The sequence below is a fragment of the Macrotis lagotis genome, chromosome 1 (assembly GCF_037893015.1).
Source record: "Macrotis lagotis isolate mMagLag1 chromosome 1, bilby.v1.9.chrom.fasta, whole genome shotgun sequence".
Taxonomy (NCBI): domain Eukaryota; kingdom Metazoa; phylum Chordata; class Mammalia; order Peramelemorphia; family Peramelidae; genus Macrotis; species Macrotis lagotis.
The window spans coordinates 927,214,292-927,232,277 of NC_133658.1; the positions used below are offsets into that span (position 1 = coordinate 927,214,292).

The 17,986-nt window shown below is 43.7% G+C and overlaps 1 long non-coding RNA gene and 1 pseudogene across 1 annotated transcript; both read left to right on the forward strand.

Annotated features, from left to right (window-relative positions):
* The first annotated feature begins 1,408 nt into the window (after window positions 1-1,408).
* Window positions 1,409-12,880, forward strand: LOC141511678 (uncharacterized). Its single transcript, XR_012475366.1, has 3 exons — window positions 1,409-1,550; window positions 4,508-4,704; window positions 10,549-12,880. It is a non-coding gene; the product is annotated as an uncharacterized LOC141511678 (long non-coding RNA).
* LOC141510274 (heterogeneous nuclear ribonucleoprotein A1-like) lies at window positions 6,066-8,884 on the forward strand (annotated as a pseudogene).
* Window positions 12,881-17,986: the final 5,106 nt, after the last annotated feature.

Sequence of the window (17,986 nt, forward strand, 5' to 3'; positions counted from 1 at the left end):
CACCCAACAGCCCCCCATTCCACAACCAGTGTCCATTGTCCACTTCTCCTCCGTGTTGCCCCCCTTACTCCATTAGATTAGAAGCTTATTTAGAACAGCAGGCCACCAAGGTGGGGGGACAAAGTGGAGAGGGGGGCTGCAGGGGTCCAGCCTCAGCTCTTGGGACCCTCTCAGAGGAGCTGCTGCTGCTGGGGGGTGGGGGGGCTTTCTCCACTTCCTCCCTCAGTAAGGGCTCCAGGGGCTGGCAGAGGAAGGGAGGTGATCCCCAGAGGCCCCCCACCAAGGGCCCCATCATCTCCTCCCTATTTGGGGGAGGGCCGGCTCAGCAGCCTCAGGACACTTTCACAAGTCACACAGCTTTATTCTGAAGTGTAAACCTTGGGGTGGGACTACATTTAGTCTTCCTCCTTCTAGTCGCCAGTGCCAGTCCTGCCCTGAAATGGGTAGAGGCGCAGGGAGGGGCCATGTGCTGGGGGGCCTGTGAATGCCCAGGGAGATCCATCTGTCCATCCATAAGCATTTGGGGGTGCCTCTTCTCTCCCAACCACATAACCCTTGGTCCAGGAGGGGGAGAGGTCCTGCCCAATCTCGACTATCCTCTGCCCCCCTCTTGGAGCCCCCACCTTCCTAGCACCCTTCCTGGGGGCTTGCACTGGGGGGATGTTCCGGGGGGGGCTATGACCACAGTGGAGAACAGACCTGGTCCGGGGGGGGCCTCTCTGAGGATGACCCAACTGCCCAGACTGCCCACCCCCTCCCTATGAGCCCCCTGCCCCCCCCGGGCCTCCTGGTCCCTGGGACCCTCTGGGGTAGGACCCTGAGCAGGCCGGGTGGGGCCCCAGGGTCAGGAAGGGAGATTGGGGGGTGGGAGGGGTGGGGAGGGCAGGGGCTCTCTCACCTGTGACCCTGAGCACCAGGGGGTCGCTGGGTTCCGACCACACATACATGTTGTTACTGTCAAAGCTGTGGCATCGATAAGTACCTGCCTGGGCCGGGGTCACAGCTGGGAGGGAGAAGTTGGTCTGAGCCCCCCGGCCAGTGCCCTGGGCATGCCTGTAGGTGACCTCATGTCCCTCCTTGACCAGAGCAGACCTGTCATACCACCACAGTGACCGACACTGCAGGGTCACGTCCTGTCCTGGGGTCACCTGGGAGCTGGGCACGGCTGAGAGGAAGGGGGCATAACGGACACCTGGGTGATGGGAAGAGCCTGGCATGAGAACTGGCACAGCCCCCGTTCCCAGGCTGGAGCTGGCAGTGGAGGAGCAGGAGCCGCTTTATGCTCCTTTCCTCCTGGGTTGAAGGGAGCCCGGGGCTGGCAGGGTTTGGGGTTCCAGGGCCCAGAGCCAGCCCGGGCTGGGGGTAGAGGGTGAGGTGGGGGCTGGGGGGGGTCTCCTCTCACCTGTCACTCTCAACTCCAGGGGGTCACTGATCTCCGACCATGACAATTGCTTCATGTAGCGACATTGGCATCTCCCAGCAGTCTTTGCTGCCATGTGAGAGATGAGGCGCCGGGCCCCCCACCCCTCTGCAGACATCTCCACGTCCAGGTAGCCTCCTTCCTTCCACAGACTGTACCGATCAGCCCCTGGGGGCCCCTCACACCAGAGGGTCACTGCCTTCCCCCAGGGGATCACCGAGCCCGGCTCAGCCCTGAGGGAGGGTCTGGGCCATGGACCTGCAAGAGAAGCAGAGCCCAGAGGGTCCCTCTCTCCCCTCTGTCCTCAGGGCTCACCCCCAGATCCCCTCCCAGAATCCTCCCCTGGACCCCTCCCCATCTCCCTTCCCCCCAGGCTGCCCTGGGGACAGTTCCCAGTGCTGAGCAGTCAGGAGGGGCAGGGGGCATTTGGGGACAGGACTCACCCACCTGTGCCCAGTTGCCCCAGCACAGACACAGCCCTGGAGGAGAGGCTCTAGGTTAGACTCGGCTTCCCGCCCCAGAGCCCACATCCTTGTCCCCAAATCCAAGGGACAAGGTAATGAGACCCCAGAGCCCCAGGCTAGGACTGGATTCAGGGGGGCAGCCAGACCCCAGGAGCCCTGGGCCACTGCCCTGCTTGTGCCCCTTCTGGTGCCTCCATTTCCTGCTATGTCTAGTGGGGAGGAGGGGTCTCTGCAGTGTCTCTCAGGCTCCTGCCAGCCTGGGTCTCCCTCCTGAAGGCCCCTTCTTCCCAGGACTTACCGAGGCAGAGCTGGGCAAAGAGTGTGGGGGCCATTGTGCCCTCCAGGGCTGGTGAGGACAGATTGGGCACAGGAACCTCTTAGTAGAGAGTCACCGCACCAGGGTGGGGTCCAGGCTGGTCCTGCTCCAAGTTCCCCATTCCCCTGTCCCCAAAGGAGAGAGGGGGCGACTCCTTCTTCTTTGTGATTCCCCCTGCATCCATGGGGGATGGGCTGGGTTTCATGGCGGGGGAGGCTGGAGAGCCCAGCTGGGGCTTTGGCCCATTCCATGCCCTTCTCTGGGCCTTGACTTCCCTCTCTATAAAATGGACAGGAGGTCACAGCCCCTTCCCTCTGATTAGACTCTGATAAACCCACTAAAGCAATGCACCAACCAGCACTGATGGGTCCCTACAGGGGCCAGTTGCTGCACCAAGCTCTGGGGCTGTAAAGACAGACAAGGAAGACCGGCCCTGTCCAGTGACTGTCCAGTGGGGGGGACACCCGACCATCCAGGGGAGGGGAACAAGATCTTCTCCGAATGCCCTGGAGATGGTCTCAGGGAAGCCTCCCTGACAGTAACGCAATGAGGACAGAGTTAGGATGTGAGATTCCATCTAGGGTTCAACTGGTTGAAAATTCCATTCTATTTCTGTTTTTCATTCCAAATTCCTCTCTGCTCCCTTCTCCATCCATTGACAAGGCCATAAAGGAGAGCCCTTCACCAATCAAATCTATGCCCAGCACTTCTAGGCTCACCTGTCACCCTTTCCCCAAAATAAGAAGAAAGAAAGAGACAAGACCTAGAACAAAGTCTCCTTCACTGTGCCTCTGCGTCCTTCCCTCCTCTCTTTGGAGCAAGAAGTATTGCCCCCCAGGAGCCTTTTGGGTTTTGGGGGGATCTTTATGGATCAGAGCAGCCGAGGCTTTCCTGACTGATGATCAGGACAATATTGTTCTGTGAATTTTTCTCTGGGTTGTGGTCATGGCAACGTCCTCTGAGTCTGCTCAGATTTTTCTGAAATCCTCCCTGAGTTTGGATTGTAGCTGCGACTTGCAGGAAGACTGAGAAGCATCAGCACAGAGAGGATGACTGGGTGGAGGGAGCTGAGTAGGTCACCAATCAGAGTAGGCAAGAGGCAGAAGAGAAAGGGTCCCGGGACTAGATGGATGTGAGCATTGGGGAGAGGAGCCAGAGGGATGATCAGATAGAAAGGAGGAGCCCCGGGGAGGGTGGTGGCCAAAAACCCTGAAGTCAAATGCCAAGATGTCCAGGATCCCGAATGAGGAAGAACAAAATGGAGGTGGAGATCACTGGTGCCATCTCTGGGTTGGTGCAATGAGGGGGCTGGAAGGGGCCAAGGTGAAGGGGGAGAGCGCCAAGAATGTAGGAGGGAAAAAGTAAAATAAAAATGGCTCCAAACTCTTCTCTCTAGTGTTTTCTGGATTCTTCTTACTTCATTTCGCTTCTGATCATCCAAGTCTCCTGGATCTTTCAATTCTTAATCTTAATTCTTTTTTTACTTTTTTAACAATGTACTCATTTTTCCAACTGCATGCAAATGGAGTTTTCAACATTCCTTTTTTTTTTATAAAATTTTGAGTTTTACATTTTTCTCTCTCCCTCCCTTCCCCTGCCCATCCCCCCCAGAAAGCAATCTAATCTAATATCCACTCTTTTTATTGTTCTAATCTTCTCTTGCCTTCATGATTCCTAATTTGTTTTATTGATATTGATCCATGGCATTTATTCTTGTTTAAATCTACAGTAAACAAGGGACGGCTAGGTGGTACAATGGTTAGAGTAGTGGCCCTGGATTCAGGAGCACCTGAGTTGAAACTTTGCCTCAGACACTTATTAATGACCTAGCTTTGTGGCCTTGGGCAAGTCACTGAACCCCACTGCCTTGCAAAAACAAAAAAAGTAAAAACAATCTTCAGGAAACATAGAAGACTTTTTTTTGATTTTTGACCTAGGAGACTTTTAAACGGGTTTCATTTTGTGACCACTATCACGTTTAATTTAGCTTGGGAATGGACTATGAGTTCATTGACACAGGGAACTTCAGGTGAGGAAACCGCCTTTACCCATGCAGCTTGGCACTTTTTCTGAGGTCACCTAGCTAGTATGTGGCAATAATAGGATACAAATTAGGGAATTCCTGATGTAAGGCTCTCTAGTCACAACCCAAAACTGTCTAACTTTAAACTTGCAAAATAAATGATTTGGGATGAGACATCCTACAATATCTAGGAAATAAATGTTGTCTTTTGCATATAATGTAAATGGGTAGTATATTATGGAGGATATTAAGGATAATGTTGTTTTTGTCTTTCGTTTTTTAAGCCCACAACATCAGGGAGTTGATGCCATGACAAGCACATGAATCGGATGTGAGGGGTGCTGTATTAGGTCCCCAACCTTACTTTCTCACAGTCATCTGGGTCCAGTGGCCAGATAGGAATCAGCACGACTGGAGATGACCCTGGATGCGAGGCTATCAGGGATACGTGACTTGCCCAGGATCCCACAGCTAGGAAGTGGCAAGTATCTGCGGTGCGATTTGAATTCCCTTCTTCCTAAATCCAACACCAGTGCTCTATCCACTGTCCCAAGGTATTCAGGACAGTTAAAAGTGAAAGGAAAGTAATTTATTCAAGTCAAGTGGATCTTATGGATGGATTTTGTTGCTTGTGCTATTTTTGATAGGGCACAAGGAGTAAGGATGGGTGGTTATAATTTTTTTATAAATTATGGTAATTACGGTGTTGTTGAACTCCACCCATGTAGAGGGCCAGCCCCAGTGAGTGATGTTCACATATACTTGGTGACTTTTTTCATGAAACCTATGTGTGGATTATTGCTCATTGTGTGGATCCATTGGCTCACCAGTGAAGCCTGACCTAGGATAATCTGTGGCTCCAGGATGTTTGTAAAAGGTTTCTTTGATAGAGAAGCATGAATTTTTTTCTAAGAACAAATATTGTAAATTTACCCAAGAACTTTTAAAACTGGGTCTCCTTTACCTGGTCATTCCTGACATCAGTTTTTGCTATAGAAAGTCTGAGTTCCCAAAAATAAAGTTGGTAGATTTTCACTTCCCAACCTTTTGTGTTTGGATGTTTGCCTCCCCGGCCTGACTCTCAGAAATTCATGTCCAGACCCACATCAGAGCTATTGCAGGGGATAGCTGGTGCCTGAACAGGGACTGACAGATGGAAAGATAGACAGATGGACAGTTGGACCTGGAGGGGAATGAATCATTTTTTTTTTTAGGTTTTCTTGCAAGGCAAACGGGGTTAAGCGGCTTGCCCAAGGTCACACAGCTAGGTAATTATTAAGTGTCTGAGACCGGATTTGAACCCAGGTACTCCTGACTCCAGGGCCGGTGCTTTATCTATTATGCCACCTAGCTGCCCCAAGGGGAATCAATCTTGAAAGGAAAGATAAAGTCTAGACACCTGTGGGTCAAAAGAGCACTCATAAAAGGACAGCAGGCAATGAAGGTAAATAATTTTTTCAACAGGTTTAAAACAGAGAGCATTAAAATGGGACAGGGACAGTCCAAGGAGAGAGGACATTATTTGAGAGTGCTAAAGCAGATAGTTAAAGAAAGAGGCTTGTTAAGAACAACACAACAATTGGAAGAATTTGTTGAATGTTTACAAAATATTGTCCTTGGTTTCCCGAAGGAGTGTTAAGTATTGAAAAAATGGGAAACTGTGGGGAAACAGAGGAGTTAACATTTTAAACAGGCAGGTCAGGACATATCCCCTAAAGGAGTCTTATCTTTGGGAAATATTTTAAAAATCTGCCTGACTCCCCCTGGAGATGTTCCTTTGGCTCTGAGTATAGTAAAAGTTGATGTAGATGTTCATTCTGTTGAGTAGGATGAGTCAATGGAATGAACATCTACATCAACTTTTACTATACTCCAACGCCACCTCCAGACCCCAGCCTGCCTCTGGGTGGAAGGAGGGGTGTGGAAGCCAAGGCAGCAGGGCCCTACCTTCCCAGGAGAAGCCTCCTCCTGGCTCCCACTTTAGGAACTTGTACCAGAGGGTCTCTGGGATGCCAGGCCCCACCCACTCAGGCTGTCACAGTGGCTGCTGCTCCTGGGCTTCTGGAGGTGGTGGCTTCCCAGGCAGCATCACTTCTTCCTAACTCTAATAACCCACCTTCTGCCCCTTTATGGTCTAAAGAAGAAAATGTTACCAAAGATAAGGGCCATATGAATATTGTTCAAATAGTCGCTGGAAAAGCAATAGAAAAGGGAAAGAAGATTCCCTGGGACAGGATAGAATCTTTGTTCTCTGTTCTTGTTCTTGAGAGACCTGATCCTAAGATTCCAGAACTGTTTTGAGAGAATACAATGATTTAGATTTTAAAACATTTCAAGAAGTGAAATCAGCAACAAGCACGTATGGTATCACCAGTTCATATATTTTGGGGTGAGAAAGGGATGCTAAACAATAAAGGAAAGTAATTAGTGTTTACTGCCTTGATATCTCCCACTCCCAGAAAATCATTTTGTCAGTGAGGATAGAAAGTTCTTGTAAGTTAGAGCCTTGAGAAATTAGAATATCACTGATAGAGATAAGAAGGATTTGCAAACTTTTAAATTTTGAAATGGAAAATAATTTAAGGTAATTTTGAATATGAGTTTGGAATTTATAGGATTATTAAGAGAACTATATAGAAAATCTTGTAATCATAAAAAGGGAATTTAGAAACATCTGGTCTCAAGAAATTTTTATGTATTACAGAATTTTAGGGAGCAACAGGAATATACATTAAATTGAAATGTGGTATATACAATTAGTAAAGTTTGTGTAAGGACCAATTCAGACAATTTTTTGAAGCATTAAGATTGTGATACAATAACAAACAATGAATCAATTGAAGTATCATCCATCAGCTTTGTAAAGATTTGTTATAAGAAAACTGGAGAATATCTTGCCAGTGAGATTGTTTCTCAAAGTCTTTTGGCTCAGACTTTGTGACAACCTGTGTTCCTGCATCTAGTGTCTCTTAAAGGGAATATTTATATGTAAGATGGGAAATTATGTAAGTATCATGTAACCCAGGCATTGCTAAAAGGTTTACATTGAGTTTTTGAAATTATTATACAAATAAAACTAAATTCATAGAGAATCTTATTTTCTTTTTGAAAATAGGAGAGTATTTGAACAAGAGGAAAATACGCTTATAAAACAGAGATGTGAAAGAAATTTATGTGTAACAGATATTTAGTTATAAGGTTACCTTTAAGAGAATGAGATGTCAGCATGGATACATGTTTCACATAGGTTAAGAATTGAATGTTTAGAGATGTTAGTTAGCCAGCCCCTTTCTGTCCTCGACGCCGTTGGAGAAGGATTGCTGAAGCGACTGCTATTGCTTTCGCTGTGTGGAAGTCGGAGTCGCCCAAGGAGCCCGAGCAGTTGTGGAAGCTCTTCATCCGAGGCCTGAGCTTTGAGACAGCGGACGAGCCTGCAGAGCCGTTTTGAGTCATGGGGCACGCTTACAGACTGCGTGGTGATGAGGGATCCAAACACCAAACGGTCCAGGGGCTTTGGTTTTGTTACCTGTGCCACTATGGAAGAGGTAGATGCAGCCATGAAGTAGATGGCAGAGTTGTTGAACCAGAGAGAGCTGTTTCCAGAGAGGACTCTCAAAGGCCAGGTGCCCGCTTAACTGTGAAAAGGATCTTTGTGGGTGGCATTAAGGAAGACACTGAAGAGCATCACTTAAGAGACTATTTTGAACAATACGGGAAAATTGAAGTGATTGAAATCATGACTGACTGAGGCAGTGGCAAAAAGAGAGGCTTTGCTTTTGTTACTTTTGATGACCGTGATTCTGTGGATAAGATTGTCATTCAAAAATACCATACTGTGAATGGCCACAACTGTGAAGTAAGGAAAGCCTTGTCTAAGCAAGAAATGGCCAGTGCTTCATCTAGTCATAGGGGTTGAAGTGGTTCTGGAAACTTTGGTGGTGGCTCTGGTGGAAATGATAATTTTGGCCATGGTGGTGGGAACTTGTGGTCTTGGTGGTTTTGGTGGCAGTCGTGGTGGAGGAGGATATGGTGGCAGTGGAGATGGCTACAATGGATTTGGAAATGACGGTGGTTATGGAGGAAGCAGCCCTGGTTACTCTGGAGGAAACAGAGGCTATGGAAGTAGTGGACAGGGTTATGGAAACCAGGGCAGTGGTTATGGTGGGAGTGGCAGCTATGACAGCTATAACAATGGAGGAGGCAGAGGCGGCTTTGGCAGTGGTAGTGGAAGCAACTTTGGAGGTGGTGGAAGCTACAATGATTTTGGCAACTACAACAATTTAGTCTTCAAACTTTGGTCCCATGAAGGGAGGAAACTTTGGAGGCAGGAGCTCAGGCTCTTATGGTAGGGGCCAATATTTTGCCAAACCACATAACCAAGGTGGTTATGGTGGTTCCAGTAGTAGCAGTAGTTACGGCAGTGGCAGAAGATTTTAATTACTGTAGGGAAACAAAACTTAGCAGGAGAGGAGAGCCAGAGAAGTGACAGGGAAGCTACAGGTTACAACAGATTTGTGAACTCAGCCAAGCACAGTGGTGGCAGGGCCTAGCTGCTACAAGAAGACATGTTTTAGACAATATTTTTTGTGTATGGGCAAAAACCCCCCACCAGGAATGTATTTGTGACTAATTGTATAACAGGTTATTTTAGTTTCTGTTCTGTGGAAAGTGTAACGCGTTCCAACAAAGGGTTTTAATGTAGATTTTTTTTTGCACCCATGCTGTTGATTGCTAAACGATATAGTCTGATCATGACACTGAATAAATGTGTCTTTTTTTTTTAAAAAAAAAGAATTTAATGTTTAAAGTTAAAGAAGCAAAAATGGTCAACTTAGAGGAACTTGCTTAACTGCAATTACTTCCAATGATACTGAATGTGAGAGGCTTTGAAAGATGATTGGGAGATTGAAAATTATGAAACCCATAGTTAGGTAATTTACTGATGAGCAAGATGTTGAAAAGTGATATGATCTAGTTTTATCAACATAAGCTATTTTACTGTAATGATGTCAAAGCCTGGAGTTAATGATTGATTTCTCTGTAGAGGTAATGAGGGAACATATCTGGAGTTATGACACTCTAGGCTTCCTGACATTTTTAAACAATGTGATGGACCTTATGTTAGACCTGCAGGTCTAAGCATAAATGAAATTTAAAAAAATATTCTTTAATCAAAACAGAAGAATGAATTATATGCCCAATTAATGGTATTAATAGAACAGCCACAAACCCTTAACATTTTTAGAGGCATTAAGTATAGTTATCATGTGGTCAGATACAAAGAAACAGCTTTTTTTAAACAAAGCACTGCTGAAGAATTATGTCAACTCTTTTTTTTTTTAGGTTTTTGTAAGGCAAATGGGGTTAAGTGGCTTGCCCAAGGCCACACAGCTAGGTAATTATTAAGTGTGTGAGACTATGTCAACTCTTTAAAGAGTTACAAGAAGTTATAAGAGATAGATATAATCCTTTTCGAATACATACAATCCCACCCTGGATTGCCTGGGCTCATATATGAAGGCAATCATAGGGCTGATCAATTAACCCCTCCATTTCTTATAAGCTTACTAGAAGAGCAAGCTAGGCAGTCTCATGAAAAATTTCACCAGAATGCTTCTTTACTAAGGAAAGAATTTAACATCACCAGAGAGCAAGCAAGGAATATAGTAATATCCAGTCAACTATGCATTTCATATTTACCTACCACTCCAAATCCTAAAGAATCCTAGAAGCCAAGTTCCTCATGAATTGTGGCAGATGGATGTGACTCATTATACATCTTTTGGAAAAATGAAATTCATTCATGTTACTGTAGATACATTTGGTTCATGTGCAATGGCAACAACACAAGGTTCAGAGACTACACAAGGTGCAATTGATCATTTATTTCACTCTTTTCCTATTGCAGGGAAACCAAATCCACAAAAACAGAAAATGGCCCTGGATATACTTCTATGGTATTTAAACAATTCTGCCTATATTACAATATAAAACATATTACAGGTATTCCCTATAACCCCACTGGTCCAGATTTAGTAGAAAGAAAACAAAAAGATCTTAAGAGATTGTTGGAAGTGCAAAAGAAAGGGGAATATATAGGGGCAAGGAGGAAACAAGAAAGGAGACTAAATCTTGCCTTATATACCATAAATTTTTTTTAACATTGAATGATAAACAATTAACACCTGTAGAAAGATTTTTTTAATAATATGCAACATGAAGAGAAAGGCATGGTCATGTGGAAGGATCTTAAGTCATCAGCAATGAAAATGACTGGATCCATTTTTAACTTGGGGTCTAAGGTATGCTTCTGTTTTGTCCACAGATGGAGAAACTGTCTGGGTACTAGAAAGAAATATCAGACCATGAAGACCAGATGAATCAAGTAATACAGAAAATGAATAACTTACACTTAAGAAATTGAAAAGGAAAAGATGAGAGGAGAACACATCATGGACTTATGGGACAATTTATGATGCTTACATTACTCATGAACAATTTGGGGATTGTAAAAGGAATTGAATATTGTACTTATGTTCGAGAGAGTATGCCTGAAATTGTATTAATTGGGGAAGCTGCAGATTATTTGGGATCTAACAAAATTCTTACTGGAGATATCCAAGAAGAGAAGCTGAGAAGAAAATTTAGGCATAATTTTTCTGGTTTACATACTGTGGCATCTAAATGTTTTTGTAAAGCATGTATTGTTGAACTATATGTTAAATTAAGAAAAATTATACATCCAGCTCATCAACAGGGGAGCATTTAAGAGTTTAGAAATATCAGGGACCATTTGTAGAAAGTATTGAAGCAAGAAAGCTAATTCCTACAGAATCTCCTTGTTTAAATTTACATGCTTGGGATTTCAAAAATGAATGCTTTCTACCCTGGGTTGCCTGCCATACCCCAGATAGAATTTATGATCATTCTGTTTTGCTACAGGTGGGGAATTTTCCTGACAGAGTTGTTCCATGGGGTATTCTAGGCTATATTAAACCAATTATATACCCAGAAATAGGGTTAGCTAATTCAGAGACATGGAAGGCTATGGCAGCTATAGGTGACATAAAATATACAATGGAATTAGATGTTGGACAAAAGATCTTATGCAGGAAATAAACTGCCTGTGATTGCATGCACAGGACCAGATATTGCCTTCATGATAGGATCTTTCAAAGATGTCAATATTATCATAGAAAAAAGGTGGATAGAATGTTAACTATTACAATTGCACTATTAGAGCATGTAGAAATAAGGAAGTGGAGGGTGATGATGTTGTTTTCATGATAAGACAATTAAAATTTGCTGTAATACCCACCAAGGTAGATGGCTGGTATATGTCTCCTGCTGATGAGTTCTTAGAAAAAACATTAAAGAGAATTAGGCAGAAGAGATGTCTTAGTTACATTGTGTATCATAGCAGCCATTATAGCAGCTATGTCGGTGACTATTTCTGTACAAGTAGGGAATAAAGGAAAAAATTGGAAGCTAAATATATTCTAGAATTATCAGAAGATGCTCAGGAGAGAATTAATGAAGATCTTTATCATTTGATTAATGCATTACACACCTCTGTAATGAACAATTGCAATGTGTTTACAGATTTTCTGCGATTTGTGTTACTCCTTTAAAATACAACGCTTCACTTATTCCATGGTATAAGATAAAGGTTATTTGAATGGAATATGGTGTTGGGAGCCAGGGTCTCTAAGCTGTTTGATGCAGTCGCAGCAAGAAGACTCAAGGCAGTTACACTGACTGATGGAACAACATTTCTTTCATATATATACACGGATTCCATGTATACCCATAGTTATAGGTTTATTATTGATTGCAATATTTACTCATCCTAATAGTGGAATGACTATAAAGGAAGGATTTCAGAAAAATCCCTTGAATAAAACAGATTGTACACTCTGCCCAAATTTAACAGAACTGCCTCTCCCTGAGGCATACAAAAGGCTTCAACATTATGAAATCTCTGGAAAACCCAGCACTGGGAATTCCAAGGAGATGTCAGCATATATACAGGGAATACAGATACAAGATGGGTTAGATAGAATTCCAGGGAAATTAATAGTTTTGTCCCCTTTACCATACACAGGAATATATGAAAAAGATGGTGAGAAAATAGTACAGGTGACTGATATGTGAACTCGGCAGCCTTAGCTTCATAGGAAAGAAAAAAAAATTACAGAAACTGTGGTTTCTACCAACAAAACCTGAAAGAAAAATTGGTTATTGTAAGAGATAACGGATGGCTGGACAAACATAAGATCCTCACTATAGATTGTTAAGGAAGGGTATCAAAAAATAGTACTTACACAGAAAATATAAAAAAAACCCTTTCCAATAAAAGAATTGCTTAATTATTAACTTTAAATGAATTAACAATTCTACAATGTAGTAATAAATAAGGTAACAGATAGGTTGAGGTCATCATGGTCTGAGTAGGGATAAGAAATCAATTAACTATATGATTATTAATTAAACTTGTAATCACATGATACAAACTTGTAACCACATGAATTACATGATTGATGATGAAAATTGTACACTTGTAACCAAGGAAGTGGTCTTATCTTGCTTGCTTGAAGCATACATGATTCTGAGACTAGAAAAATAAATCCAAGCAGCTGGCAGTCGGTCAACCTGCTCCTGCCTTTATCCACTTGTTGACTCAACTCATTTCGCCGACTCTATCCCTCCTGTCAGGTTCCAAGGACCCTGTGGAGGCTGGATCCTCACAATATGGTATAACAATTCTATAACCATGGATATGCATCAATTGCATGAAATTGCAAATGATATTGCATTGGCACCTAGAATGGAAATGGACTCAGGTATTGATAACTTTAGTTTTATTAATAGGTCTCATCCTTTTCATTTTATGAACCTGTTAGTGAGCATGCTTCCTGGAATCTTCACATTATTGTTGATATTGTGTATGATACCCATTTGTATTAAATGCCTTTTGTCACTTGGGACAAAACATAGCTGTCCTAACAGACCACCTAAAGCTTCAGCATGCCTAAGAAGGGGGAATCTGTAGAGGGCCAGTCCCAGGGAGTGATATTCGCATATACTTGGTGACTTTTTCCATCAAAGGTTTGTATGGATTATTGCTCATTGTATGGATCCATCAGCTCACCAATGAACCCTGACCTAGGATAATCTGTGACTCCAGAGATGGTTGTAAAAGGTTTCTTTGATAGAGAAGTATACAGATTTCTAAGAACAAATATTGTAAATTTACCCAGGAACTTGTAAAACTGGTTCTCCTTTAACCAATCATTCCTGAGATAAGTTTTTGCTATAAAAAGTGTGAGTTCCCAAAAATAAAGTTGGTAGATTTTCACTACCCAACCTTTTGTGTTTGGATATGTTTGTCTACGTGACCTGACTCTCAAAAATTCACATCTAAACTCAAACCAGAGCTATTGTGGGAGATACACCCATTCATGATTTGAAAAACTTTAAAATATGAAATTCCATTTTTCCTGTTTTTCAAAGGAAAAGGGTGTGAATTAAAGTGAAAACACCGACTTGAGGTCTAGGCAAAAGGGAAGAGACAAGAACTATCAAATGATTCAAACTAAATTTAATACATGTTTATATCGAAACCATGATACAATATAAAACAAAAATGGGATAAGTAAGAGAACGGCCTCAGGATGAAATTCAATTACCTAAATATGAAAATTCTTTGGAAAGGAAAAAATATAGGAGTATAATACAAAGGACAATGTTCTTTAGATTTCACATAATTTTATCTTTTACAAGATCTGTGTATAACTTGTATAGCCTTCTTAGACAAGAAATTTAAAAGAAGTATGTTTTCTGAAATATTTTTTGCCTTATTAGCACAAAATCAACTACTTTAAACTTCCAAGTAATGGAAAAGGGAATTGGAATTGGAGTCCCAGGACCCAAAGCTAAATCTCAGCTTTGCTTCCTGTTACCTGTGTAACATTGGACAAAGAAAGCATTATCTTTTCAGGACCTTAGTTCCTTCCTCTCTAACATGAAGGATATGATGGATGAATTTTAAAGTTGCTTTTTTCCAGTTCTGACTCAGAGGAAAAACATTTAAATGTCCCAGAAACAAGTTGAATTATCTGACTGAGTCATCAAAGTGAACCAGGAAAAGTAAAGAACAAATCAATCATTCTGATTTGCTGAACAGAATTATAGTTAGCTAAGGGTCTCAGTGGGTAGAGCTGTATTCAGATGAGACTTCACACACCCACTAGGCTGTATGACATTGGGAAAGAGAAATGGCAAAACTATTGTAGTATCCATGTCAAGAAAACCCCACGGATAATACAGTATGCTGTGATTCATGGGGCTACAAAGAGTTGGATGTGGCTGAACAACAAGAATCTCTCCCTTTTCCTATGCTTCTCCTAATTCCCAACTTCTCCTTGTCCCTTTTTAAGGACAGTTTAGATGGGGAGAGTGGCTAGGTGGCGCAGTGGATAGAGCACCGGCCCTGGAGTCAGGGGGACCTGAGTTCAAATCCAGTCTCAGACACTTAATAATTACCTAGCCGTGTGGCCTTGGGCAAGGCACTTAACCCCATTGCTTTGAAAAAACTAAAAAAAAAGTTAGATGGTGCAGTGGATAGAACACCAGCATCAGAGTCATGAAGATCTGAGTTCCAATCCAGTCTTAAACACTTAGTGGTTGGGTGACCCTAGGTAAGCCACTTAACTCACAATTCAGTTTCCTTATCTGTAAAGTGAACTGGATAAGGAAATGACAAAACACTTTAGTATCTTTGCCAAGAAAACCCCAAATAGGGTCAAGGAATGACAAAAACAAAATCATACTTTTTTTCTTAGGTTTTTTTTTGCAAGGCAATGGGGTTAAGTGGCTTGCCCAAGGCCACACGGCTAGGTAATTATTAAGTGTCTGAGACTGGATTTGAACCCAGGTACTCCTGACTCCAAGGTTGGTGCTTTATCCACTACGCCACCTAGCCGCCCCTAAAATCATACTTAATGGTCCATCCACCTGTGTGTCAGATACAACAAATACTGCTTACCCACTGAGAAACAACTTGCCATTTTTGCTGCCTAGCAAGACAAAGAATATTCTGCTGTGGAAAGAAAGGATTTAATGGGTGACAGAAAACCATCAGTGCCAGTTTTACATCTTAATAACCAAGTACTGATTTGCAAATATTACTAAAAGTAAAATTATCTTAGCAGTTTCTTTGTTTTTCAGTTTCTTTAAGGAATCGATTTAAAAACCTTCTGCAATTCTGTATGATTTTCTAATTCTTACTTTGTCTTGAATTGGTAGCTCACAAGTATCACTCAAATTACACAATTGGAGCATAAATTCAAAATGGCAACACAAAATTGGTGGATGTAAAATAAAAAGGATATTTAGGAAGAAGACCTATGTACAGAAAATTCATAAATATAGAACTTTGATTCCTATTTTGTTTTGCTTAGACATTGCAAAAAACATTCTAAGTCAGAGTCATGATCCATAATCTGCTTCTAAAATTTATTTCATTGTGAAATTAAGAGATAGAAGAAAAGTTTCTTTCAAAAAAAAGAGAAAGTGAGAGGAGAGAAATGGAGGCACCTCTGGCAGCCTCCCCACTCCTGGAACTATGACAGGAACGAGTGGGGAGGTATGTGTGTAGGAACTGGAGAAGTAGAATGGGAGAGACTGGTGATAGGAGAGAAAATGTGAGTCACTGAGGGGACCTCTGGGAGATCAACTGAGCTTTTGTGGGGCAAATATCCATCCACCCCAGAAACTTTGTTGCACGTGGACAGTTTGTGCAGGTCCTGAGACAGGAAGAGGACCCTGAAGCTGCGAATTCCAGAGCTGGACATCCTGAGGCTAGGGGCTTCCTTCCTCATGTTTTTATGCCAGGTTTCTCACTTTCTCTCTCAGTTGACTATAGATATTGTGGGCACCTGGGAGAGAGTGTGATTCTGGCTTCTGTATGACTTGTCAAGGATTCTTTTACTATATATTTTATTATATATTTTTTCAAGGCTGTGGGGTTAAGGGACTTGGCCAAGGTCACATAGTCAGGCAATTGTTAAGTGTCTGAGGCTATATTTGAACTCAGGTCCTCCTGAATCCAGGGCTGGCACTCTAGCAACTGCACCACCTAGTTACCCCTTGCCACGAATTTTTAATTTTCTTTTCTCTTTCTCTACAAGGACCTACCTTATTCTTATTTCTTTTGCCTTATTCCCGAGCAAATCCTTGTGTTTCAGGGTTGAATTCTCATTGGGAGTGGCCGAGGTTGTGTCCATGGACATGGTCATCCTCAGACCTTGGCCTCATCCAGCTCCTGGGCCAGTTTTCAGTCAGGAGGAGGCCCAGGATGATGAGGACCAGTCTGGGCAGAAGGAGCGGGGCCATGTTGGTCACAGAGATGGGGATCTGCTACTGACTTGGGCCTCCCACCCCTCACCTGTGAGTAAATACTCAGATCCTGAGTTCCCCCTCACTGAGCCCAGGCTGGGAGACTGGCTGTGTGGTGGTGGTGATGGGGCAGAGACCTGAGAGTTGGGGGGGCCCTGGACTCCTGCTCCCCCAATCTGTTCCCTCTTTACCTGAATGATTTGACCTTGTCCCCTGGCTCACTGCCCCTCCCTCTGCATCCTGGTTCTGGACAAGGCAGTGGACTGTTACTGTCGTCCCCCCCCCCCCCCCCCCCCCGTCTTTACTGTGACACCGAGGACCGACTCTGCTCTTGCATACATCCTTCTCGGTCCTCCTACCCTCATGTAGCAATAGAAGGTCACAGGGAGAAGGAGGGAAGGAGCTGGGAGGGACCTTCTGTATCCTCAGGTCCCTTGTCCCGGCTGCCACCCACCTCTGAGGTTCTGCTGATTCTGGGGGAGACAGAGAGGCAGAGATGGGGGGAAGGGCAAGGAGGTCACACTGCTGCTTCCGACTTAGAGTAATTGGGTGGGGGCACCTGAAGGGCCCATCCCTCATTTGGGGGAACTAGGGATGGGAGAAGAAGAACTCCCTCCCCCATGGTCCCAGATTTAACTGTTTTTGTGTTTAGTTTACTTTTTTGTCTATTAATTTTATCTTACTATAATAATCTCATTATAAGAGTAAACATAAATGCCCGCTACCCTTTCTAAGAATATGGAAAACCAAGAATAGTGAGAGAAAAAACTGAACTTCAGTCTGTGTCCAGATTCCAATGACTCTGTCTCTGGGGGGAGTTTCCTTCTTCATCATAGTCCACCAGAGAAGCTGCTTCAGTACTTTCCCCACAGTTGCTATTACTAGCTGTACCTCCACTCTATTTCTCCCCACTCTCATTTACTCTATTCTCACACTCTCCTTTCATCCTGGCCCTGTCCCTGTGTGTTGTATCTGAGTACCCTCTGCCATGATCTTCCCTCTCTTTTATCACCTATTCCCCCTTCCCTCCCCCATCCCCCCTTATCCCATCCCTCTCTTCTCATTTTTCTCTAGGGTAACACAGACTTCCTCACCCCACTAAGTGTGTGCATTATCCCCTCCTTGAGCCACTTCTGATGAGAATGAAGGCTCACTCATTCTTCCTCGCCTCCCCCACTCCACTCCATTGAACAAGCTTGCTCTTGACTCTCATGTGAAATCTCTCAGCTGCTTCTTCCTTCTTTCTAGGGTCCCCCCAGACCCCCTTCCCCTGTGGGCTGTGATCTGGAGGTGCAGGCTGGCTTCCCCCTTCCCACTGCAGGTTCTCCCCACAGGGCTGCTCTGAGGCCTGGCCCACTCCACAC